This window comes from Ursus americanus, chromosome 29, assembly GCF_024610735.1.
Source record: "Ursus americanus isolate L20-20 chromosome 29, mUrsAme1.1.p, whole genome shotgun sequence".
In the NCBI taxonomy this organism is placed as follows: domain Eukaryota; kingdom Metazoa; phylum Chordata; class Mammalia; order Carnivora; family Ursidae; genus Ursus; species Ursus americanus.
The window spans coordinates 15,240,147-15,267,307 of record NC_142155.1 but is presented as its reverse complement, the minus strand read 5'-3'; the positions used below and the strand labels follow the sequence as shown (position 1 = coordinate 15,267,307).

Here is a 27,161-nt window from a genome sequence, read left to right as displayed (position 1 = left end):
TTTGTTAGGAACGCATCTTGATAAACAACTTGAGAAATAACCGTGAGGGTTTGCATTGACTGAAGACAAAATTTTTAAAATCTTAAACTGCTTGGTTTTGTTTATGTAAGTAGAAATGTAGGTCTGGGGTTGAGGAGAGGGGAGAGAAACAGGGAGAGAGAGAGACCAGAGGAGAATGAGCCAACATGGCAGGGACCCAGAAACTCTGCTGGGGAAATGAGTTAGAGTACTGCCCCCCCCCCACCACCGTGTACCAGTCATTTTTCACTGGGTGTTAATTCTCAATCAGAATGTGCAAGGATTCATAGATGCGAGGCAGAAGTCGAGGTCAGGAGTGCAGAATGTGCATCCACACTGGGCCCCCTTCAGTGGTACTTGAGTAGCTGCTCCTGTCTCCCTGTAAGAATGACAGTAGTTGAAAAGCCCATCAACTGCTGGCATCATAGGAATCACAGCGACGCCCCTTTCTTCACATTGACATACTTGTAGTACCTGTAGTAACCTCTTTGAAACGCTCCAGCAATGCCTTTGGGATGAAATCCCGCATCAGTATCCAGCTTGGCAGCTCTCCTAGTTTGACATCCAGGATCTTCTTCTCCTCCACTGGTATGGGTGATGTCATCTTGGAGTCCTGGGTGTTCTCTATGCCAGCCACATACTTGAGTTGGGGTACTTTTAAGAACAAGAATGTTAACTATGCAATCAGTTATTAGCAATTCTGTGATGTATTCCAGGTCATTTAAAGTTTAGTAAATTTTACTAGTCATACAAAAAATTGTCATGTATAAAAAATGTCATGAATATTGTATTTTTTTTAAGATTTTATTTATTTATTTGACAGAGATAGAGACAGCCAGTGAGAGAGGGAACACAAGCAGGGGGAGTGGGAGAGGAAGAAGCAGGCTCATAGTGGAAGAGCCTGATGTGGGGCTCGATCCCACAACACCGGGATCACGTCCTGAGCCGAAGGCAGACGCTTAACCGCTGTGCCACCCAGGTGCCCCATGAATATTGTATTTTTGCTTGGTAAAGATAAAAGACAATGCTGTATTGATTTGATGGTTGTGTTCAGGTAAGCATCAAAGGAAAAGCTTTGGATGATGGAGTCAAACCTAAACTGGACAAACGAGTCAAAAACTTCTAGAAAGATAGAGATAATCATTCAATCCTGTTACCCCCTCTAAAGAGGTTCACAGATTCCTTGAGATGAGGATGCAACTTTCCTCAGGCAGATGAACCTTAACTAACTGTAATTGAATTTAACATAATTAATTTTATTGTAATTAACATATGCTTATTTTATGGGGGAAAGTGTCCTCAGCAGGTAACTGTTGTGTTGCTTTTCAAGGAATGACACTAAAAGGTATGTTCATTACTTTCAGTCGAAATATAATGAGTGTTTTTCTGTGCCAGATGTTTTTTAAGTCATAGTATATATCACAGTGAATAAAGGAAACAGAAATCCTTGCCCATGTGATGATTACATTCTAATGGAGAGAAGAGCCGAAGAAAAAAAATGTATGAGTCAAATATGCAGTATGTTAGTTGATAATAAGTACTATGAAGTAAATAAAGTTGGCGAGGGAGTATTAGGGAGAGGACAATTTTAATTTGAGCGAAGACCAAAGGAAATGAAAACATGAACCAGACAGAGATCTGTGTAAAGAGTCCCAGAGGCAGAAATGTGTAAAGACTCTGAGGCTCAATTTGACCCGGCTCTTCAAGAAATAACAAAGAGGTTTAGAATCACAAATTATGATAGTGCCTTGATGTCCATTTTCTCTTGATGGAAGTATCACCAAATTTGTAAGCACTAGCCTAACTAATCAACTTAGATTTATTTCATAAACAGAGATATTGGATAATATTTCAAATTGTTCTGTCTGAAACATTTATAACCCCTAACCTATGCAAGATCACATACTACCCTGGAATGTTATTTAAACATTACTCTTTTTATCCCTACTCCATTAGCAAAGTAACTAGGTATTATTTTGGGTTTTTCTGTTATTTGATATCATGGTTAGACAGGAGGATGAACCAAAATATGTAAAGTATTTCTGGAGCTCTTTATTCTCTTTTATCAGAATAAAATTGATAGGGTGTCAGAAGTGCCAGAGAAAAGAAACAGGAAATATCTTATAAAATAAATGTGCATTCATTTCTTCACTTCAAAATATTTATTGAGAAATTGCTATATGCCAACAGTGTGTTAAGCACTGGAATTATGGTACTATAAACAGACATGATTTTATCGAGAAGATGTAGAAAATTCATGCAGTATGCAAATAATACCAAGAGAAGCTGGGGAAAACAATCAAACATTTTATGGAAGCGTGTAGTGGCAAGGGACTCCTCTTGTCTTCAAGATCAGGGAAGGCCTCACAAAATAAGAAGATATTAAAACTCTCTTATGGGATTAAAAAGTATTATTTTGGTCAAAGATAGAGTGACTGAAGATACCAAATGATACTGATAATGGCAGTATGTCCAGTTCTAAATACTGGCCATAAGATTGGACAGAGAGGATATGATACCCAATACGTACAGTTTGGGCACAGTGGTAACAATGCAGATTGAAGTTCATAAGAGAATGGAGGAAAGCAACTGGGGACCAGACCCATACCTAAACCAATGCCCACTGACAACCCCTTTAAGGAGTTCTGTGATGGGTGGTGATGAAAGATGAGGCAGGAGGTGAAGGTGGTATTAAAAGTGATTTTTTAATAAGATTGGAATATGTTTCTATGTTTATAATCAATCTTTTAAATTGATGCTAGAACATAAAGTTGATATGACTCACCCAGTGGATTTCCTTTCATAGAGGGGAGTGGAAAGGATTTAATACAGAGGTGAAAGAGTTGGCCTTTGATAATGGCAATAACTATTCATCCAGAAGGCAGAGTATGTTTTTCCCATGCGAGGAGATTCATATATTCAGGAGATAAAGAATTTCTCTTCTCACATCTTCAGTTTTCTCAGCGGGGAGTTGGGGGGGAAGCAGGATACCAGCTAACTGGCAATTAGATTAGAAGGGGATCTTGGTGATTTAAGGAGAGATAGTACATGAAATAGCTGCTGAGTTGAATGGTCTCCTTGAGGATAATGGTCATGAATTTAAATTAAAACCTTCAGGCAGCCATGTTCAGGCACTGGGTTTGCAGGTGGAATATGGGTGGGGTTTAGGTTAAACTAAATGTTGGAGTTTCATCAGGTGCATATGGTGAATGGAGAGAGTTGCAGGGAAGTTGAGGGTGCATACAAGGGAGTAGGTAAATGATGGGACATAGAATTTAACCTGTGTGAAGGGAGGAGTAAAGACAGCAGAGGCTCTGGACATTACGAATGTAGCTGGGTCAATGGATAATACATTCGAGTGGTGTCCAAGAGTTATCAGAGATGGGATAATAAAAAGAGTGAGCTGGAAAGATAGAGGTGGTATCGTGAGAACCAAGCCGATAAAGAGATTATAGTAGCCAGCTATTGATATTGACAAGGGTAGGTAATGAGCAAGGGATTAGGTAATGGTCACTGGGGGAGAGGGGGTGAAAGAATTGTGAAGCCAGAGTATCAGATACATTATCTACCTTGACTTTGAAATTATTATGACTTAGCATAGAACTAATGTTGCAGAAAGTTTAAATGTTTCTGCCACAGTCCACGTCCAGTGCCATGTCTGTGGGCCAAACTTATCACACATTTAAAATTTGAGAATCGGGGTGCCTAGGTGGCTCAGTTGTTTAAGCATATGGTTTTGATTCAGGTCATGATTTCAGGATCCTGGGATGGAGCCCCCTTAGGGCTCCATGCTCAGCACAGAGGATGCTTGTTCTTCTCCCCCACCCTCTGCTGCTCTCCCTCTGCTCCAACCCCCACCAAAACGCACACTCGCACTCTCTCTCTCTACCAAATGAATAAATAAAATCTTTAAAAATATAAAATAAAATTTGAGAATAATTTCAGATCATTTTGTCTCCTAAATTGCTGAAATCTGAGGTGGCCATGAGGCATTTCAGGGACATGGGTCTCGGTAGGTGTGACACAGTGTCACTCCCCATACATAAACAGCAGTTTTCCTTAGTGACTGTCCAGCAAATCACTTGATTAGCAGCTTCCCTCCCTATGCAGAAGAGTAAATTGATGTGCACTTCAAATTTATCAAACCCTTGCACTCTGACTCTGGCATTGTTTTACCCAGTTAGAGTTCAGATTTGTTCAAAGTGTATTAACTCTCACCACTGGCAGAACAGGCAAGAGGACCCAGTGGTACATTTTGTGAAGCCAGGAAGTGGCCTGGTGATCCCATTTGGCAGGTAGATTGTGGCCTAAATTTGAGATGCCACGATGTCTTCGAGGAGCCATGTATACTTTTTTCTAAATTTTTCAAATGCTCATTCTATAAGATCTGTGATAATCTGTGAACTTTGCATCATTGGAGAAATGCAACATTTAAGGTAACTCATGTCATCTTTAACATCCAGTGTGTTTAGACCTCTGAAGTAGGAAGAAAATAATTTTATACCACTGTTCACAGCTATATATGAGAAATGCATTGAGAAATCTTCTTACTTAATAAAAGCTTATATTAGTTTACTGGATTCCTGTGTAATGTGTGGTATTAACAATTACAAAGAAATGGGCTTCACACTCATTCTCTAGTCTTAGGATAATATGAAACTAGTTAGAGTTTCTACTCTACATATTATCTACCCATCATGCCCTGAGGGCTATTTCCCTCATTGGTCATCTAGGCACTGCGGTAAATAAAGCAAAGTAAAAACCAGGAGATACTCTGTGCATAATTGTTATGACTACTTCCGGATGGTTTCTTTCTTTTCAATAAAAATATTCTGATAGGACCAACAGAAATACATCTTTGAAACTAGTAGTGAAATGGAATTAAATAGAATAAATTGAGGCGTGAGAACATTTTCATTATAAAGGCAGAATTAGTGATTTAGTGTAATCCTAACATGAAATAAACTCTTCTATTAAATTCACACTATCTTCTCTTTTCCAGAGACAGGTTCCCCAGGCATATAAGTGTGGATGTTTTGTAGCTCTAAATATTTTTTTTTCTACTAAAAACAGTCTACAAAAATATTTTATATATCAGTAATTCTGCATGTGAGTATATCTGCATAGAGGTACCATACACTTCTCAAAATAGAATTGATAGATTAGAGCTATGATTTTCCATGTGAATAAGAATAGATACAAAATTTTCTGGTAGTCTGTGTCAATTTGTGTTCCTAATAATTATGTGCGACAGTAAAGAGTTTCACACAAATTATCAGAGATTTATATTGATTAATTCTAAGTCTTTGCCAATCTGAGTTCTGAAAATGACATAGTCTTGATTGTTACATATATGCACTTTGTTATGCTAGCGGTCACATATTTTAAATTTTTCTTTTCTTTTTTTGTGTTCTGCCTGTTCGTGACTTTCACCATTTAATCTGTTAATATTTTCTTTATCTATCAAGGGAATATGTATATTGCAGGAAGGTCTTATTCCTTTGTCATTTATTGCAAATGTGCTTTTTCCACTTTTTTCTTGAGTTTATTTACAGAAAAATTTAACCTTGCTAATAGTTAAAAACATATGTTAATATAGTCATCTGTCATTTTCATTTTGAGTGCCAAATTTCAATCATGCTAATAAAAGCCTTCTCTAGTCTCATATATCATGTTTAAAGATCCTCCTAATTTTTGTAGTACTTTTACAGTAAGCTCTTTTTAAAAAACATAAATATTGATTCTACCTGTCTTTTATCTCGGTTGTCATGGAAAACTTTTTTAAAATTTTAAATGACTACACAATAGTTAGAAAAAAATTCATTATATAATTAATCATTTCCTTACTAATATGAAGAACTACATTTGTCATTTGACTACTATTTCCCATTGATTTGTGTATTCCTGTCATGATATAAAGACAGACATAAATACAGATATTTTGCTATAATACATTTGAATGGTTAATGTTTTCTAGTCACTCTGAATATTTGTTCTCCAATATGAAATTTAGGAAAATTTAGTCAAGTTTCAAAAATATTCCTTTGATATTTTGATCAGAGTGCTTTGAATTTTAGAATTACTGGGTGAGACTTGACAACTTTATTACATCATGTCTTCGTATCCAAGGTAAGTTTGGGTTTCCATTTGTGAAGTTCTCCTTGTGTCACTCCTTAGAAACAAACTTCTTTCATATTAGCCTTTTACAGCTTTTGTGAATGAATTTGCTAACGTTGCCTCCTTCTCAGTCATCTGGCTACTGCAATCGCTATCTACTCGTACATCATATTATCGGGCCAGCGGCTGTTTTTACGTGGTTACACTATCCGTACCTATAGTTTAGTAACCAGCCATTTAACTGAATGTTAATATTGTGCCCATAGTATTTTAGTATTAAATTATCCTTGAATTTTCCACAACTCTATCACTTGTTGATATTAACATTTCTTTTTTTCTTTTCAAAATATATGTTTACTTTTTTTTTTCCTTTTGTCAAATTTCTTTAGACTAACTTACAGGATAAACTTTAATGAGAGTGGTGTGTGCTTACTGTCAGTGCTCATGAATATGTTTAGAACATTTTTAGTGGATAAATATTAAGCTCGCTCTTAGAATAACCTTGTTAAAAGATTAAGATTCACAGGTAAAGGGGTAATATAAATTATATATGTTTGTGAAAAACTTCCAACATCAAAACTTAGTTTTTTATTTGTCTTATGGCTAACCTTGTTTTTGACTGAGACAACTTGCTCGGGAGCTAACTGACAGAACTTAGCTTCTAAATTCCAGCAAAGCCCACTCCAGTAGTAGAAGGCACACTGCGGGACTTGCGATGCAGTCTGTGTGGCAACACCTCCCCCCCCCGCCCCCGCCACCTCACTGCCATATAAAGAGGGCATTACACGAGGGAAGTAGCTTCTTTGTAGGAGACATGAGTTCAGATTTTAATAATGTCCTTCCACATTCATCTGTATGGTTTGGTTTCTACCACGGAGCTTCAAGACCCTGTAGGCACCCATTGAAACAGAGACTGTTCTAGTCATCCAATGAAATTTGGTCTAGAGAACGGCCAGAATTTCATACCACCCAGTGGAGGAGAGCCAAGGCCAGGGTGAGAGATGTCAGGGGACAGCTTGCACTCTCTACTTGCATGGAGGGGGTTCTGGCTTATACCCGGGCTATGGAAAGTACAGCTGAAGTAGGTATGACTCCAGCCTGCTTGCCAGCTCCCTCGACAGCCATCCATGGCACAGCCTTGCTGCTGTGGGGTGAGGGGAGGAAAAGGCTCCAGCAGGCAACCGCTGCGAGGAAGGCGGAAGGCGGACAGAGCTCCAGGGGTGTCAGGGAGCTGCAGATGCAGGAGCATAGCAGTGTACCAGCAGGCAGTCTCAGGACAGATCCCAACTCACCAGCACTGGTTGGTAGTTAGTAACCTTCATAAGCACAGCACCCACCCTCCTCTTCCCTCCTGCCTCCCACAGTTGAGTGTTAGACGAAACTTGTGCCTAGAAATGTGGGACCAGGAGTAAGAGGAAGGGAAATAGCCCAATGAAGCAAGGGAACTCTAATATTGAGATGAGAAGTGATATAGTGACTAAAATTTTCATAATTGAATGATATTACAAAATCACCAGATAAAGTAAATTTACCACAAAGGATGAGATATGTTAATTGGTAACAAAAATTTCCCCACAACTATCAAGCCATATGGTCCTAGCACATGATGTTGATATCATTTATTAACAAAAACAAAAATATTTTATGTTTATACACAATTCATACCTGATGCATATGCCAAAGTCTGGTTCTCCAGCTTAGAACAATATATTTTTTTAAATTGTTATTGCCTGGAAGCTATTCCATGCTCATTTCATTATAATCTTAGGTTGGAGGGCCACAGCCTAACACCTATTTTCCTGTTCTGTTTGTTTGTTTGTTATGGGCTTTCTGGGTGATTCTCATATGGAAACGATGCCTAGAACCACTGCTCTAACACAGGACTACTCATACTTTCGTGCGTATGTGAATTACCAGGGTGCCTCCTCAAAATTGCAGATTCTGTTTAAGTTGGTCTGTCAAGCTGCCTACTGATGCTAACGCTGCTGGTCCAAAGCTCTACCTTTAATAGAAGACTCCACAGTGCCTTTTAAATAGATAAATGGAATTATCTATTTTGAGAGATTTTATTTACATTCACTTTTGAAATATCTGTACCTTGTGTTATGGGTGTGGGGGGTGTGGGCATGGGTGTGAGAGAAAGAGAGAGATCATGCATTGCAATGAGAAGGTACTGTCCTTTTCACATGGGAATTTTCCTGCAAATTACCATCTCTTAACAGTTTACTTTTTCTTCTTCACTTGTCATGCTTCGGTTTGGTGCATTTGGAGTATTTTTTCTTAAACATTAGCTAATGGCATGTGTGTGTGTTATATTTTTAATGAACAATTTACATGGTTCTTTGTAAAAATATACATTTTAGCATTTTATTATTTTTCTAATTTATTAATTTCATTTTTAATAAAAATGAAGTTTTAATAAAAATTATTCTGTTTTTCTTAAGTTAATTTTATTAACATAAAAATTTTATTATTTTCTATCATTTTTATTCAATGCACAAAATTTTCCTTTACTTTTTTAGGAATACGTCTTTAAATCTTTAACTATATCTCTAGCTATCGTTAGCCAAACAAGTATCTTTAGCCATCTTTTGCCATAACCAGGAGTTGGGGGAAATTAACATGCTCATTGCGGTTATAATATCTGTGTTCTGTAGTTTGTGTTTACATTTTTCTCTTAATTCAATTGCTATTTTTTTCTTAAATTTTATTTTTGTTGTTTTCTTTTTACTATTAAGCACATTTTTTTCCATTTTCATAAGGAAATGTGATTTTATTTTCTGTAAATGTTGACATTTTCTATTTGACTTAATATATGGGTAAAATTTACAATTTTCCATGCACTCTTAAAAAGAATAATAGTTTCTGTCTTCACATCATACAGGTTTACATTAATCTATTAGATCAGACTTATCATTTTGATTATTGGGTTCTCGATACACTTTAAAATTTTTTATCCAGTTGATCTGTTATTTCACTTGTATTTTTCTCTGTTTCTCCATTTATTTCTTATAGGGTTTTAATTTTCACGTGATAGTCTCTGGTTACCGTATAGACATGATTATTGTATTTTAGTACCCCTTTTTTCTTTTTCTTATCTATTGCTTTTGCTTTGAAATAAAACTTTGCTTTGTTTTCTTTCCATGCATTTGTCATATATTTGGCCAAACATTTAATTTCCATCATTCTAAGCAACTTTGTGTTGTATATGTCTGTAATATTACAAATATTATTATTCTATTTTAAAAATTTAACTGGATATATTCATCCTATGAACATTTATTTATTTTTTATAGGAATGACCATTTTGTTTTTACTTATTTTTAATGTTTTTCTTTCACCTTTTTTTTTTTTTTGCTTTTCTGCTTATTTTTTTCTTTTTTATCTTTTCTGTTCATCTGCATGGTACCAATAATGTACTTCTGAAGTTTTATAGATGTTTTTTATACACCAATTACTATAGTTATTAGCTTTTATGTCTACTTTTTTTATTCAGGTATAATTAACATACAGTGTTATGTTAATATCAAGTTTATTATATGATTCAACCATTCTATACATTTCTCAGTGCTCATCAACATAAAAGTGTACTCTTTGTGTTTGTGGGTGTTAGTAGAATTCAGTGATTCCTCACTTACGTATAACACCCAGTGCTCATCACAATAAGTGCCTTCCTTAATACCCATCACCCACTTAAAACCCCCACTCACCTACCCTCCAGCAACCCTCAGTTGTTCTCCCTAGTTAAGAGTTTGTTTTATGGTTTGCCTTTCTCTCTCTCTTTTTTTTTCTTTCCCCTATATTCATCTATTTTGTTTCTTAAATTCCACATATGAGTGAAATCATATGATATTTGTCTTTCTCTGACTGACTTATTTCACTTAGCATAATACACTCTAGCTTCATCCATATCGTTGCAAATGGCATGATTTCATTCATTTTGATGGCTGACTCATAGTCCAGTGTGTATATACACCACATCTTCTTCATCCATTCGTCAGTCAATGGATGTTTGGGCTCTTTCCATAATTTGGTTATTGTTGATAATGCTGCTATAAATATTGGGGTGCATGTGCCCCTTTGAATCAGTATTTTTGCATCCTCTGGGTAAATACCTAGTAGTGCAATTGCTGGGTCGTAAGGTATTTCTATTTTTAACTTTTTGAGGAACCTCCCTACTGGTCTCCAGAGTAGCTGCACCAGTTTGCATTCCCACCAACAGTGCAGGAGGATTCTTCTTTCTCCACATCCTTGCCAACTAGGTATCTATTGTTTCCTGTGTTGTTAAATTTAGCCACTCTGACAGGTGTGAGGTGGTAGCTCATCACGGTTTTGATGTGTATTTCCCTGGTGATGAGTGACATTGAGCATCTTTTCATGTGTCTGTTAGCTATCTGGATGTCTTCCTTGGAAAAATGTCTATTCATGTCTCCTGTCCCTTTCTTAACTGAGTTATTTGGTTTTTGGGTGTTAAGTTTGATAAGTTCTTTACAGATTTCGGATATTAATCCTTACCCAGATATGTCATTTGCAAATATCTTCTCCCATTCTAAAGGTTTCCTTTTAGTTTGGTTGATTGTTTCCTTCACTGTGCATAAGCTTTTTATCTTGATAAAGTACCAATAGTTAATTTTTGGTTTTGTTTCCCTTGCCTCTGAAGACTGTTTAGTAAAAAGTTGCTGTGGCTGAGGTCAAAGTTGCTGCCTGTGTTCTCCTCTAGGACTGATTTTGATGGTTTCCTGTCTCACATTTAGGTCTTTCACCCATTTTGAATTTATTTTGGTGTATGGGTTAAGAAAGTGGTCCAGTTTCATTCTTCTGCATGTTGCTATCCAGTTTTCCCAACACCATTTTTTGAAGAGACTATCTTTTTTCTATTGGATATTCTTTCCTCCTTTGTCAAAGATTAGTTGACCATCTAGTTGTGGGTCTATTTCTGAGTTTTCTATTCTGTTCCATTGATCTACGTGTCTGTTTTTATGCCAGTACCATACTGTCTTGATGACACAGCTTTGTAAAATAGCTTGAAGTCCAGAATTGTGATGCTCCAGCTTTGTCTTTTCCACAATTGCTTTGGCTGTTCAGAATCTTTTGTGATTTCATATAAATTTTAGGATTTTTTGTTCTACCTCTGTGAAAAGTGCTGGTGGTAGTTTGGTAAGGATTGCATTAAATATGTAGATTGCTTTGAGTAGTATAGACATTTTAACAATATTTTTTCTTCCAATCCATGAGTGCGGAATAGTTTTCTATTTCTTTATGTCATTTTTAATTTCTTTAACCAGTGTTCTATAGTTTTCAGAGTACAGATCTTTTACCTCTTGGTTAAGTATCTTATGGATTTTAGTGCAATTGTAAATGGGATTGATTCCTTGATTTCTCTTTTTGCTGCTTCATTATAGGTTTATAGAAATGCAACAGATTTCTAGAAGCACCTGGGTGGTGTAGTCAGTTGAGCATCCGATTCCTGGTTTCGGCTCAGGTTGTGATCTCAGGGTTATGAGATCGAGCCCAATATTGGGCTCCACACTCAGTGCAGAGTCTGCTTGGGATTCTCTCTCCTTCTCCTTCTGCCTCGCCTGCTTATGTTCTCTCTCTCTCTAAAATAAATAAATAAATCTTAAAAAGAAAATAAATGCAACAGATTTCTGTACACTGATTTTGTATCCTGTGACTTTACTGAATTTGTGTCAGTTCTAGTAATTTTTTAGTGGAGTCTTTCCAGTTTTATACAGAGTATCGTGTTATCTGTGAATAATGAAAGTTTGACTCCCTTGCCAATTTGGATGCCTTTTATTTTTTTGTTGTCTGATTGCTGAGGTTAAGACTTCCAGGGCTGGGGCACCTGGGTGGCACAGCGGTTAAGCGTCTGCCTTCGGCTCAGGGCGTGATCCCGGCGTTCTGGGATTGGGCCCCACATCAGGCTCCTCCGCTGGGAGCCTGCTTCTTCCTCTCCCACTCCTCCTGCTTGTGTTCCCTCTCTCGCTGGCTGTCTCTATCTCTGTCAAATAAATAAATAAAATCTTTAAAAAAAAAATGACTTCCAGGGCAAGATAAGTGTGCTCTTAATCCCCTTTATCTGTTCACCCCTCTCCCCCACCTCCCCTCTGGTAAACACATTTGTTCTCTGTATTTAAGAGTCTACTTTTTTGTTTGTTTTTTGTTTTCTTTGTCTTCGTTTGTTTTGTTTTTAAAATTCCACGTATGAGTGAAACATGATATTTGTCTTTCTCCGACTGACTTATTTCACTTAGCATTATACCTTCTAGGTCTGTCCATATTGTTGCAAATGGTAAGATTTCATTCTTTTTTTATAGCTAAGCAATATTCCCTTATATACATGTATATGCCACATCTACTTTTCCATTCAAATGTTGACAGATGCTTGGGCTGCTTCCTTACCTTGGCTATTATAAATAATGCAGCAGTGTAAGCATCGGTGTACCTATATTTTTTTGAATTAGTGTTTTCATTTTCTTTAAGTAAATACACGGTGGTAGAATTACTGGATCATAGGGTAATTCTGTTTTTAATTGGAGCAGCCACTGTGGAAAATAGGTTGGAATTGCCTCAAAATTTAAAAAGAGAATTTTCATATGTTCTACTCTTTTTTAAGTATTAAAAGGATGAGAAAACTATTTTCTTTTTTGTTTTTTAAAGATTTTGTTTATTTAGTTGAGAGAGAGAGAAAGTGAGTGAGAGAAAAAGCACAAGCCAGAGGGAGAGGCAGAAGGAGAAGCAGACTCCCCATGACCTGAGCTGAAGGCAGACACTTAACTGACTGAGCCATCCAGGTGCCTCTATTATATTCTGTTCATAAACAAAAATTTGAATTTCCACCATTATCCAGATTTAGCTATACACTTAAATGAATATGACTGACCACATTAACTCTTTTCACAGCTTCTCCATTTCTGAGCTGTATATTACGGATTTCTTATGGATTATCTAGTTTCATCCAGTTGTTCTTTTGCACATACCCCAGAATAAATGCTTGCTTCCTTGTTTGCCTTTTAGTTTTCCAACTGAAAATGTTTTGCATTTTAAAGTAAAAATTGTTTTATTTTGCCTGAATTTGAATACTTGTATAAATGAAATCATATAATAGGTATTCTTTTATGCTTTACTTGTAATTCATATCATTATGTTTTGGAGATTCATAGTTATTGGGTAGAGCACTAGCATATTCATTTTCACTGCTGTATAATATTCCACTATTTGGCCATATTGCAATTTATTCTTCTTTGGGTTGTTTCTAGTTATGAGCAATTACAAAACAAGTGTAGCTTTAAATATTCTTGTATATGCTTTTCACTGCATAAGTTCACACAACTCACTGTGGTGTATATCACAATATTTTTATCATGGGGGTATATTCATTTTTATTACAATATTTTTATTTTACTAGGGAATGATTTATTTCCCAAAATATTTTCATCAGTTTATATCACCAGAGTTCTTGTAGCTCCACATTTTTCCCACAATTGATACAGTCAGAAGTAATTTTAGACATTCTGGTAGGCATAGTTTCTAATAACTAGTTTTTATTAACTATGAATTTAAGCATATTTTAATATACTTATTGGCAATTTGAATAAATATTTTAGCAAACATTTTCTTCTTCTTTCTTCTTCTTCTTTTCTTCTTCTAATTTTTACAATGTCTCTATTTATCCTCAATTTAAAAGAGGTTTGGTTTTTCTTTTTTTTTTTTTTTTTTTGTATTTTCTGTGTACAAGTCCTTTGATGCCTATCAGAATTATAAATATAAACCTGTATATTGTGGCTTATTTTCTCATGTTCTTAAAGGTGTCTTTTAATAGGTACAACTTTTTAATTTTCACTATTCTGTTTTCTTTAATGGTTGGTATGATTTATACATTGTTTAAAAATCTGTTTATACTCTGTGGTCATAAAAATATTCTCAAGGATTATATTTTCAGAGTTTCACTTTATATTAATTTACCCATTTATTTAATTTGCTTTTTCCACTTAATTTTATAACCTATCTACACTTAATATTTTAATATAATGGAGGTAAGCATCCATATTTCATCATTTATACACTAATATCTTATTTTCTAACACCATTTGTGGAAAGAACAGTGTTTTCCACTTTATTAAGGATCCATCTTGTTATAAATAACTTCTCAAGTATCATTACATAATAATTACATTTACATTTTAGTTCCATTTCTCTATTTGCTAGACATGCACCAATACTAGTGTGACTGACTTACTATAGCTCTATCATAAATCTTGATAATGAAAAGCTTTCTACCTTATTGTTCTTATCTTGACTATATGAGGCCATGTTATTTTTCTTATGAATCTTAAAATCAATTTGTGGAGATTTCAAAAATCCTATTGGGATTTTGAGCATTAAATGTGTAGAACAATATAGGGATAGTTGACAAATTTTACAGCACTGAGACATAATCAACCATGACAATGATATAAGCTTCATTTATTTATGGTTCTTTAATTTTTTTTAATTTAATTTATTTATTTGACAGAGAGAGCAAGAGAGCACAAGCAGGGGGAGCAGTAGAGGGAGAGGGAGAAGCAGACTGCTCACTGAGCAGGGAGATCGATGAGGGGCTCAATCCCAGGACCCCAGGATCATGACCCGAGCTGAAGGAAGGCACTTAACTGACTGAGCCACCCAGGACCCCATAGGGCTCTTTAATGTCTTTCAGTGGAATATTAAGATTTTTTGTAATTTCTCTCAATAAAATAAACTGAAACAGTGTTACAGATTTTTCATACATGCCTTGAATATATATTTTTTATATCTATTCCTAAACATTTTCTTTGTCATATGCCATTTTATTTATTTAATTCCTCTTTTTCTGTTTTAGTTGGTATGTGAAAATGAAATATGGATATATTGATTTGTGTTGATAAACTCATAGGAATTCCTCAAAATTCACCTTTTGCCCTTCTGAATTTTCTACATGCATAATCATATCCTTTTCCTTTAATAATGATTACAGATACGTACATTTTTCTTTTCTTTTGCATTATAACTTCTGGCTTAGTGTTGAAAAAAAGGTGATCATAATGAATCTCTTTATCTTCTTCTCAATTTCAGAGGAAAAGTATTGATTTATTTATTGATTGATTGAGTACAAAATGATTCAGTATATGTCTACCTTGTGAAAATAACCACAATTAAGTTAATTAATATACCATCACCTCATTTACTAGCTCACCGTTCAGTGTGATGGTTCCTGCGATTTTTTGGTAGATATCGTTATTAGTTTAACTAACTTGACTTCTATTTTTAGTCTACCAATGGGTATATTTGTTTTTAAATGTATAAATTTATGTTCATGAAAGATATGAGACTTTAATTTTCCTAGTTGATAATGTTCTTACTGGATTTTTTTTTTTTTGGCAAAGTTTTACTGGCCTCATAAAATGAGTTGGAGGGTACAATATGTATTTTATTCTCTCTAGGCTTTTATGTACTATTAGAATTTTTTTTCTTGGGTGTTCAGTGAAATTCACTAGTAAAGAGAAGTAAATTTGCAGTATTTTTTTCTCATGCAATTTATTTACTACTGTTCTGTTCAGGCATGCTATTTATTCTACAAATAGTTTTGGTAGTGATATTAATTAAAATATATTGAAGTACATTAGTTAAGGCATCACAGCTATTTAAGCATTAAATATCAGAATCTCAGTATATTAATAAAATGCAAGTTAACTTCATTTTTGGGTAAAGTTGCGAATGGACATCATTTGTTGCCAGGTTTGTCTTCTATTCAGTGACTTCACAACCCAGGCCCCTTTTTCTAGGCTTTGCCACCTACAATGTATGAAGCTGGAATGTCTGAAACCATAAAAGATTGAGCATAGAAACTTTATGAGATCAACCTGGAAATGAAATATTTTCATCATATTTAATTTACTGAGACCCAGTCACATAGCCATTCCACACTGTGTATCTGGTCTAGTTGTTTGTCAAGAAAAAGAGATTGATTAGGAAGATTAGCTAATGGTCATTGGCACAGTATAGTGTGTTTAGTAATTTGCCTGTTTATTTTATATATTCAAATGATGTTTCCTAAAAGTTTCATAATTTAACTTAATTATCTTGCTAATTATATCAGTTACAAAGTTATTTTCACTTTTCGAATCATTCTATTCATTATTTGTGTCATATCTTTTTTGTTTCCTGGTCAATACCACCAGACTATGATAGTGTGTTTTCCTTTTGAAAGAACTAACTCCTGGCTTTGTTGACCCATCTAATAGATATCTATGCGTGTGATTGTTTTCTGCTCTTCCTGTTTTGTGTTATCTGTTTTCTTTCATGCTTCATGTGTGTGTATGTGTGCGTGTTAGTATTTATTAATACTGGTCCATTCTATTTGATATTCAAGTCTGCTCTTACAACTTTTTAACCTGAAAAAATCTAATTGAACAGTATTTAATTTGCCAATGAACTAATTTGCACTTCTTTTTGTTTCTCAACTATTCAATTCCGACAGAGAATGCTAATATCTCTTTTCCATCAACACATTTTGGAATCCATTCAATCCAATTTCCCAACTAAGAAAATACTTAACATGATTATTTTTATACTGTATATGGCGATGAGAGTGAGACTGTAGGAAGGAACAGATGATCCCAAACAGTTGGTTATTCTCTGAAAGATAATTCACAATAACTAGTGTTGTCTACAGGGTCTCTGTGATCTGATTTTCAGTTATATCCATCCCCAAATGCCTCAGTACATATTACAGGGTAGGTAAAATTGGTTCCTGTATCAAAGTCTATACTTACTCTCCTGGGAACAATTACCATACTTGAATTACCACAGAAACTGAGTTTTAGATGTCTGTTGCTCCTAAATATTCAGTGTTTGAGATAAGGCTACTCATAGAAAAGTATAATGGATAATTAATCAATAAATCTTTTAACCATTCCCTTCTCAAGATTCCAAATTCCCATGATATAACATTCTGTTGGGATACTACGAATCTTACTTCTATTGTATGCTTTTCCTAAAAAAATTAATGAAATTTGTATATCCCCTGAATATTTTAACACACCGAAGGTTCTTAGGAAAATCACTCAGCTTTGGATGCCATCCCATCTCAGATCTTACTTCATAGATTAATAAATCTAAATCATTGTACACAGTCTCCTATGTTGTGAATTCATAAACTCTTCAAAGGCATATTTTCTTTTTACATACAGCTAAAAATTTGTACAGGTGGAGAGTACAGAGGATGTGAGATGAACAAGAGGAAGGAGAAAAGAGAACACTCAAGTTTGAAAGATAAGTGAAAACATGTGTGAGTGGCAGATTGGTGTAGGAGGCAAGTAAGAGGTGTAATTATCTTGGTAGTAGATTAAATGCAGTGCTTAGGTTTTAAGTTTATCTACCATGTGTTTACACATGTATTTCTAGCCCATTTAAAAGAACTTTGAGTAGGATGAACAGACCCAAATCATACAATTAAATACTTATGTAATTTCATTGTCCATAATTTCTGAGTTTCACTCAGAATTCATTCATTATTCAAAATGTTTGCAAGTCCTTCAGTTTGAGACACAGATGTAGGGTGCCCAATGCCTACCTTCATGAAGCTCACAGAAAAATAAATGAATAGATCTGAGTATGATAAACCTATCGCAAAAATTATAGTATGGATTTAAGTGGGCAAAGAGAGGAACATATGATCTGGTCACATTAGATAGTGGGTCAATTGGGGGAATTTTCCTTCAGAAGAATCTGTTTATGTGAATCACGTAGAACAAATAAGATTTCCTAGGTACACATGCTAGCAGAATCAGTGATGTATAGCACCTGACATGTTCTGGGGGGAAAAAATATGTGCAGAGACAAGAAGCTCTGAATGAGCAGGATGTAATAAAACAAATTTAAATAGCACCGAGTGAAACTGGAAAGGGTCTTTTATGACACTTAAGGTTTTAGTAATTAGATTGAAATGCAGTCAAACTGCTTTTAAGAAATATAAACAATATGAACTTAGAACAGGAGAAAAATGAATGATGGAATGGAGAGGAAGAAATAGCATGAAGATAAATTTAGAAAATACAGTCACGGCGCTTTTTGACCAATGGGGTGAGGAGCAGTGAGGGAAAGGGAAAGATCTCATTCACTAGAACATGGGAATCTCAGGTGAGTCCCAGGTTTCGGATATGATTGGCTAGACAATTGATGCAGGAAGTAGGAGAACAGAAGATGGTGTAGGGGGTGCCACAGGGGGGTTGAGAGTTGAATGTTAGCCTATATAATTACAGTTATATATGGGACACCTAAGTGAAACTCCCTGACATAGATGCTCAAGAGAATGACTTGGTGCCATCAGCCTCTTGTGTCAGCTGAACATGAGGAAATGAGTGACAAAGCCAAGCAAGATTTAGGGAGTAAGAAGCATGTGGGTCTATGTGGCCACCTCTAAGGATGGAACCTGAAAAAACAATCATTTTGCGGGAAGGCCAGGGAAAAAAAGCCTTAAAAAAAGAGAGACGGAACAGTAGTGAAAAGAGGGGTTGGAGGAAAGGTAAACTTTTTGCTTAGAACCCAAGGAAAGTGAATTTCAAAATGTAGGAAGTACAGAATAATATCATAGAAAGAAACATAAAGTACATTATGGTCTATGATGTACATCATAGATTTATCCTCAGAACAATCATTAGAGATCTAGCAAAGTGTAGTGTTTATGGCAGGCCATTACCAGACATGTAAATGGAGAATGAGTAAATGAGAAATTGTGAAGTGGAAAGTGTAATTGTAATCCAGCCTTTCCATTAAGAGTAGACTGAAAGTAAAGGGCAGGCTGGACAGAAGGAGAGATTTTAAATGGGGGAAGAAAATTCTTATTCTAAAGATGAAGAAAAAGAAGTAAATGTATCACCCAATGTCTAATGAAGTGTCAAATAAGGATAAAAAACTATGCAAAACAACCTAAGCTGATTGATTTTTTAAAAGTTTATAAATCAATCAACAAATGTGCTGTTGAATTTAAAATTAAAAATGATTAATGTCAGTAGGGTGTGGCCAGTTTATGGATGCCATTGAAAATCAGCAAGAGACTAGACCTGACTTCCTTTTTGTAAAAGGGTAAGGATGGATGTTACTTGTACCTTTCCAGATAGTTGGTTATCTTCCCTTTTTGGCAAATGTTCAAAAGAGAAAAGTAAGCTGTTATAATTTAAAAAATCTATTCCAGTATTTTGAATATCATTGTCTAACAACTTACCTACATTCAGTCTGATTATATCATAGGCAAAATTAGACACCTGATGCTCCCTGGCTACATTATAATAGCTTCTGGTACATATACTGGCCACCTATAAATTACTTTACATCTTTTGGCAATTTGAAGATTATCCTCAATTTTATCTCATCAGACCAAAAATCAAGGAAAAAACAAATAAAAATTATTAATCTAATTATACCTTTTAGGTTCACAAAAGAGACATGGGGAGACATTTAATGTATCAGGAGGTAAATACTGTCCTTTTATTCCAATTTTTGTTTTCTTAGGATAATAATACCATTCATGAGGACTCAGCCCTCATCATCTCATCTAATCGTGATCATCTCCTAATAAAGGCCCATCTCAATACCATCACATTGCGGGGGGGTAGGGTTTCAACATGTAAATTTGGGGGGAATACAAATATTCAGTCTATAACAAAACTTTCAACATTTAAAAAAAATCTGTAATACAAAAACATTTTGAAATCATTAAGGAGAGGTGAACTCAAAATACCCAGCTCATTTTGAGAGTTCATATTCCTGAGCTTTTCTAAAACACCAGTGCCTCAATGTGGCAGTTTGGCTGCATAAGTGTGTAACTCCTTACACAATTGCAATAACACCTGTTAAGAATGAATGGAAGGGGTAATATGCACACACCACCAACAACAAAGCTACAGTGGTGGCTGGGTTTACTCCAGGGACACCTCTTGCCACCACTCCATGGTTCCCTATAGGGGATGCCTGTTTCCACAGGCTCAGGACTCAAGACAACTTATGCTTAAAATGCATCAGCACAAACTTAAAGAGATCAGATGATGAGAATCAGTGCAGGGTAAAATAGTTTTTAAATAGTCTTCCAAATAGCTTTTATACTGTATTTTCATAGAAATTTCCACTTTGAATTAATTCAATATGTCTCTTTAGCAAGTTTTTTTTTCCATTCCTATTTTCTAATTACATAATTAGTGACCATTGGATAATTTTTTTATAGCCAGATCAACAGAATTAACAGAACAAAGGTTTGCAGATGAAAACATTCTTAGACTTTTTGTAATCCTTAATCGATATTTTAAAAACGAAGTCTCTAAAAAAAGGCTGTGTGTCTGAGCCCTATTTCAATTGCCTTAAATTGGTATTATTTTTCCCTTTTTGTTGACTTACGTGGTTTGATTTTAGTGTAACCCCCTATACACTGGTGCCCACAGTACTTTAAATGTCATATTTTGAGTAATTTGTGGATATTATTTGTCAGGGTGAGATTTTTTTGACAAAGACTAGAATAATGGACATAGCTGTCCCTCTTTTCTAAGTCAATGGTGCAGCAATACGGAACAATGCATTTTTAAAGCAATTCTAGTTGCATTTTAGACCCTAGATACATGTGACTTTTTTTATTTCCTGCCTATGAATGTCAAATATGCTTCCGTGTATCCTCACACATACTATTATATTGCTGTTGTTTTTGTTTTGGTTTGTCTTTTTTTTAGCAGTCATCACACCCGCCCTAACGTCTGTGAGACTAAGTTCACGTTTCTCTGCAGTCTGTCTCAGTCCCATCCTGCTGGAGATTACTGGGTGTTCATATCTGTATATTGTGACTATAATCCAGTCCCAACCCTGTTTAGACAGGATTCTGTTTCAGTCGTTGCTCGAATGCTTTTCCTGCTCCTTCTGCTTTTACGCCCCTGATTCCAATCCAGCAACCTGGATAGCTAACTGTGGAGACACATTCCTAATTTTTAATGTTGCACAAGGTAGGCTTGTTTTTTGCATGTGATTTTTAACCTGCCATTTTTTTGTTTTCAAGACCATTTGCATTAAAACTCTGCCCTTCATTCTTAAATGCCCATCTGTTCCTGCTGTTTATTTCTAGACTTAAATAGTGAGTGACATCATTATAATTTCTATGGCAACCAACTGCATTGACATTAAAAGATGATACAGCCTTCAGATAGTATAAAAACAGCAGAAGCTTATGAACTGTTAAAAACAATGTCTTCTGTTCATGCAAATGTCTTTAATAAAAAAGGAAGGATTTGTTGTAACTCTTTGAAGGCACATATACTCTGAGGCTCCAAAATTCTGATGAGCCCAAAAAAATCTTATGTACTAAATATTCTTGTTTTCAACTTTAATATTTTTCCAGATTCTATACAAATGCTCCATTTTTCTAATTTTGGAATAAGAAATCATGAAGGGATAAAAGAGTATTTAAACAAATGTCATTTTAAAATTGTAATATAATAGCTCATGGGTTTACTCAAATACCCTCTAAGTCTTAAAATCTAAGATCACATAGAGCTAGACCTTTGTAATTATGCCAGAAATGGAGATTGTGCTAGCAGGAAGTATCAGGAACCTAACAGAATAAAATAAGCTCTGAAATCGAGAGGATAGAGATGCAGAGGCCGGTGGTCAGAGATACACTGAGTCACTTATATGGTGTGCTTAGGTCATAGTCAAGGCCAGTGTGTGTATGGGTGTGTGTGTGTGTGTGTGTGTGTGTGCAAGAAAGAGACAATATATTGCACAACATGTACCCCATGTTAAGTCTGCATTCTATGACAGAAATATAGAGGCCATTCTATATAGAAGAATATAAGGGCCCAGGTACACTTCTTCAGGGTTGGACAATTCCAAAGGGCAGGCCCAGCTCCCGATTTCCCTGAGGGCAAACTGAGACTTTTGTGCTATGACTGTTTCACAGTTTAATTCCCCTTTCTGCGTAATCATACTTCCTTCATCTTCCCATAGGTGATGATTACTAGGGTACTCCTAATAATTTCCTGCATACAAATCTCTATCTCAGAGTTTAATCCCTGGAAACTTGCCCCAAAATAATTGATATCTGAAGTAGTCCAAAGAAGTAGACTCTAAAATTAGATTTTTGAGGTTGATCATTTGATGGCTAATAAAAAGATCAACACAGCTGGTGGGTGGTTATTATCCCTATGGTGATCTTGATGGGGAACAAGTGGAAGAGAATGCATTGGTGGGAGCAATACCACAGTCATTTGAAAGTTCAGAGGAAGTCTTTATTGTAGGACTGTGGAATTGGTTGGCTGTTGCTGGGTCAATGGACGTACTAGAGAAAGAAAATGAAAGGCTGAGGGTGTGAAATTAAAGCTAAATCTGAAAGCAAGAGGTCTCTTTTGGTAACACAAAGAGTCTCATCTTCTGCAGCCAGGGAGCAGAAGAAATTGAAGGCCAGAAACTTAATTATAAGGATAGCAAAGTTCCAGAGGAGGTTGAATTCTCAACTTCATCAAGTTGGCTACACAGGGATTAAGGCCCTGATTAGGAAGGAATGATACCCTCAGGAATGGCATGGAGACACTGGGGAACCTTAAGTTCCCATTTCTTGTGAGCTCTCCAGGAGGGCAAGAGTGCCCATCACTTTTTTCTTCAATTTTTTTTAAAAATTTTTTTTGTTTTTTTTGAGAGAGAGCTCATGGGTGGGTGTGTGGAGGGGTAGAGGTAGAGAATCTTTCAAGTAGACTCCACGCTGAGCACACGGGCTAACTCACAGCTCTATCCCACAACCCATGAGATCATGACCTGAGCAGAAACCAAAGGGCAGATGCCTAACCAACTGAGCTACCCAGGTGCCCCCACGCCCTCCACTTTCTTTTAAAGGCTAGTACTCCCCTACTTGAAGGAAATGAAACCATAGTCTCTGTCTTGCAAGAGATAAGAACCCATTCACAATCTACTCCCACTTCCTCCCAGGACATCACTAGAGTTACTTGACCTTACAATCCTGCTAGGGAAATGCTGGACCTGTTAAGCGAGAAAAAGAACTGTGCTTCAAAGGAATTGTAGGAACTAACCAATATGTACCAACAGGAGTCTGGAGAGTATGCAGTGGACTGGACTCTGAAGTGCTGCATCATGAGGGAGCAGAATATAAACTTACAGCAGGAGGCGTTTATTGATATGGGATTACTCTCCTTAATACACGTATTAACACTATGGTAAGACCCCCAAGAAACTTCTTACACATTACTAGAATGATCTTTGGAAGCCTGGAGAATGTGATGACTAACAGTTATGTAGAAATGAAAGAAGTATCTTGGTAAACAGGGAAAGAAAAGATCAAAAGATTCAGAGAAAGGGGTATATATTTTAAGTAAGGTCTGAACGCTCACCAACTGACTGTGTTCCCTGGATGCTGAGAGTTGTCTGAAGACGCTGTATCTATCAAAGCAGTAGGCACTCTGCTGGAGAAAGAGGCAACAGCATCACAGAGAAACTCGGTGTTGGTTTTCTCTGCAAGTCAGAGCTGAGGGTAGATGATGCAGTTACAGAACTGGGGTTCCAGATAATAATGGGGATGAAAAGTTCCAAAATACATGCTGGTGCTTAATTACTAAAAGCAAGGGAGTTGGAGAGTAATTAATATAATAAGTGCCGAATTATAGCAGCAAGATTACAATGGCAATTCCATACTTGGGAATATAGAATCAGCACATTTTGGGGGGGGGGTGATATGGAAGGCTGCCAACTTTGAGTAAGTCTAAGAACAAGAAAGGACCCTGTAGCAGATCAAAGTTATTTGAATTATACCTAGTCAAAAACTGCTACTGGAGTGCTACTGAGTTTTGGAAGAAGAAAACCACCTGACTATGGGTTATCAGGTGTATATGCAGCTGGAAATCTTCCATGACTTGGATTCCGTTAAACCCACCAAGTCTACTGTCCAGCAGCAATCTGTCTTAAGACGGAAGTGATATGGATTGAAAATGGGAATGTTCTGACTTTCCCCTAGTTCACACTTATGGCCGGATAAGGGGGTGGGTGTCCCTTATGACCAATGGATTGAGGAGGAAATAGGTCACCCTTGCTTAGGAGATGGTTTGACTCCGCGATGGCAAACTCAAAATGGAAGTCTGCTGCACTAAAGTCCGTTTACGTATGGCACTAAAGGGTAATGGCTAGAGACAATGCTTCCAGTGGTCAGATCTTTAGGTAATGTTCCTTGTCATCTACTTTTTGTTAAAAGACAAGTGGCCAGAGCTAAGAATATATACTTGCAGACTCATGAATAATTCGACTGGTTTATTGGAGGCCTGGAAGCAAACTGTAAGGCTAGGGACAAAGAAATCTGGAGAAAACACACAAAGATAGGCTGCAGGAACTTTGATGATCTTTGTATCGTATGCTAATTAAGAACAATCATGGAAGAGGCACAAAACTACCACAAAAACAGAAGGAATCTACCAGCCAGCCTTTCTTATCAGTGTTCAGTGCTGACACAATGACATCAGGGTTGGAGTAACAAGGTAGCAGGGATGTAGACTACATATAGACTCTATGATTTAGGTCCAAGTCAACAAAGCTGATCTAGTTATTGTTGTTGCTGAATATCAGAACTGCCTACAGCAGAGACCAAAACTTATGCCTTGATATGGCACTTCCCTCAAGGAGACCAGTCATCCAGATGGACCTCCAAAACCCTACTATCCGAACTGGATTCCACATATGTTCCTGGTATGGGTTTGTCTTTCCCGCTCTTAAGCCCTTAACCAGTATCCGAGTGCTTATAAAATGTTTGATTTTCTGGCAGAGTATCTCATATAACATCTAATCAGCCCAAGAGATCCAATTTATAGCAAAGGAAATGGGCACATGGCAGTCACATCATGCCTTGTGTTACCCAGAAGCTTCTGGCCCAGTAGCTAGAGCAGAGCATGGCTATTGAAAGTGGAACTGAAGTGCTGGATTGGAGTTGGTAATAAATCATTGGTTATAGTATGATGCTATGTGCCCAAGAGGTAGAAAACTTGAATCTGGGGACCCAGTGGTAAAAGTAGGATGGCTTTGCTTAACATCACATCTAGTTACGTACCTGGGGAATTTATAGTTCCCATACCAATTCTCTGGGTTTAGAAGTACTTACCGTTAAAGCAGAATGATTCCACCAGGAGACATAGCAATAGTTCTAATAACTTCAGTTAATGACTGCTGCTTGGTTAGTTCAGGCTTTTTGTGCAAAGATGCCATGAGGCATGAAAAGTCATTATTTTCTCCTCAATAATTTACCACAGTTATTAATAAAAGATTGGGCTACCCTTAAAGCTTGGGGACATAGAGGGAGATATGTGGCTCTTCAGATTACCCCTTCAGGGCATCTCTTGGTATTCTTTGGTGAAAGTATGGCAGTAAATGGACTATTATATTTGCCCTGATTCAAAAATGGCATGGTACCTGGAGACTTATACCAATAGAAATGACATAGCTGAGCATCCCTCCACAGAGGTACCAGCCTGGGTTAAGAAAAATCTTGAATGAAAAGTAGTTGAGAGAGTAGATAATATCAGTTGAGCCCTCTTGGTCCAGTGGCAATGGTGGGGTGAGGAGGTGGGATGTGTTGTTCATCCCATTAACCTTCTTAAAAGTTTTCTCAATAAAGGAGATCAAAAAGAATGTTATGGCACTGTTTGAACATTTTATTATTAAAAGAAGATTGACCTGTGTGTAACCAAGTTTAAGCTGAGTAAAATGGTTGGTCACACAGATCCATACTTTATGATTGAAACATTCATCCCCTCAGCTGCTGAATGTGTTGAAAGCTGACAGCTCACAGCCAAGTTGCTCTGTAAGAAATGCTACCTGTATTGAGGTCCTGGGCCCTCCCCAGGGCACCCTAAATTCAAGGACTGGTTTATACAGCAGTATAAAAAAAAATGAGTCTCCCTGTTTGGAGGCAGGATAATTTTGAAACGCCGTCCTAGCTCCAGAGCTCTCCATCACATTTGGCTGAGGCCTTTGCGCAATTTCATTCCAGTTTAATTCTTTCATCTGTGTAATCCTTCTTCCTTCACTCCCTCACAGATGTTGATTCCAAGGGCACTCCCATCCTATTGAGTGAACCTCCTACATGGGCTCCTAGGCAACCCAATCGAAGAAAAATATCTATGAAGTTGAAGTCATTAGAGGTGAATGTCCTGATGTAGTGTATTTTCTTTTACTAGAAGCTAGTAAGCCTAACTTAGATAACTTCAAGAAATGTATTACACATGGAGATTCTTATATTAGATAAGAATTTGATTCTGAAAGATGAATTCATAATTTGAAAATTATTTAGAAGATATGTAATCAAACTCTCTCTCTTTTTTTTAAAGATTTTATTTATTTATTCGACAGAGATAGAGACAGCCAGAGAGAGAGGGAACACAAGCAGGGGGAGTGGGAGAGGAAGAAGCAGGCTCATAGCGGAAGAGCCTGATATGGGGCTCGATCCCATAACGCCAGGATCACGCCCTGAGCTGAAGGCAGGCGCTTAACCGCTGTGCCACCCAGGCGCCCCTGTAATTCAAACTCTTATCCACTATAAGAATCCCCATCGATAATACATTTCTTGGAGTTAGCTAAGTTTATGCTTACTTACTTCGTGTAAAAGAAAATACATTATATCATGACATTTACCTCAAATGACTTTAACATTCATAGACATTTTTCATATATGTATAAAATATATAAATTTATACAAATATATAATAAATACGTATTATAAATAAATATGTAAATATTTATAAATATACATTATATATGTCATAAAATAAATGCATTGCATGGGTGTTAAATTAAGAATGACATCTTCCTACAGGCTGAAAATATTCCCTCTCTTTACCACATTAAGCTTAAATCTAGTTAGATAGGATTATATAGTTATGAATCTGGATTAAATAAATGACTATATAATTAAAGGAAGGAGAAATTCTGATTAAAAGTGAATTGATATGTCAGCGCCCCCCAAATTAAAATTTTGGTAAATT

At 36.3% G+C, this 27,161-nt stretch overlaps 1 pseudogene; it reads right to left on the bottom strand.

The window, feature by feature from the left end:
• Positions 1-365: 365 nt before the first annotated feature.
• Positions 366-622, bottom strand: LOC148107504 (ATP synthase F(0) complex subunit f, mitochondrial pseudogene; annotated as a pseudogene).
• Positions 623-27,161: the final 26,539 nt, after the last annotated feature.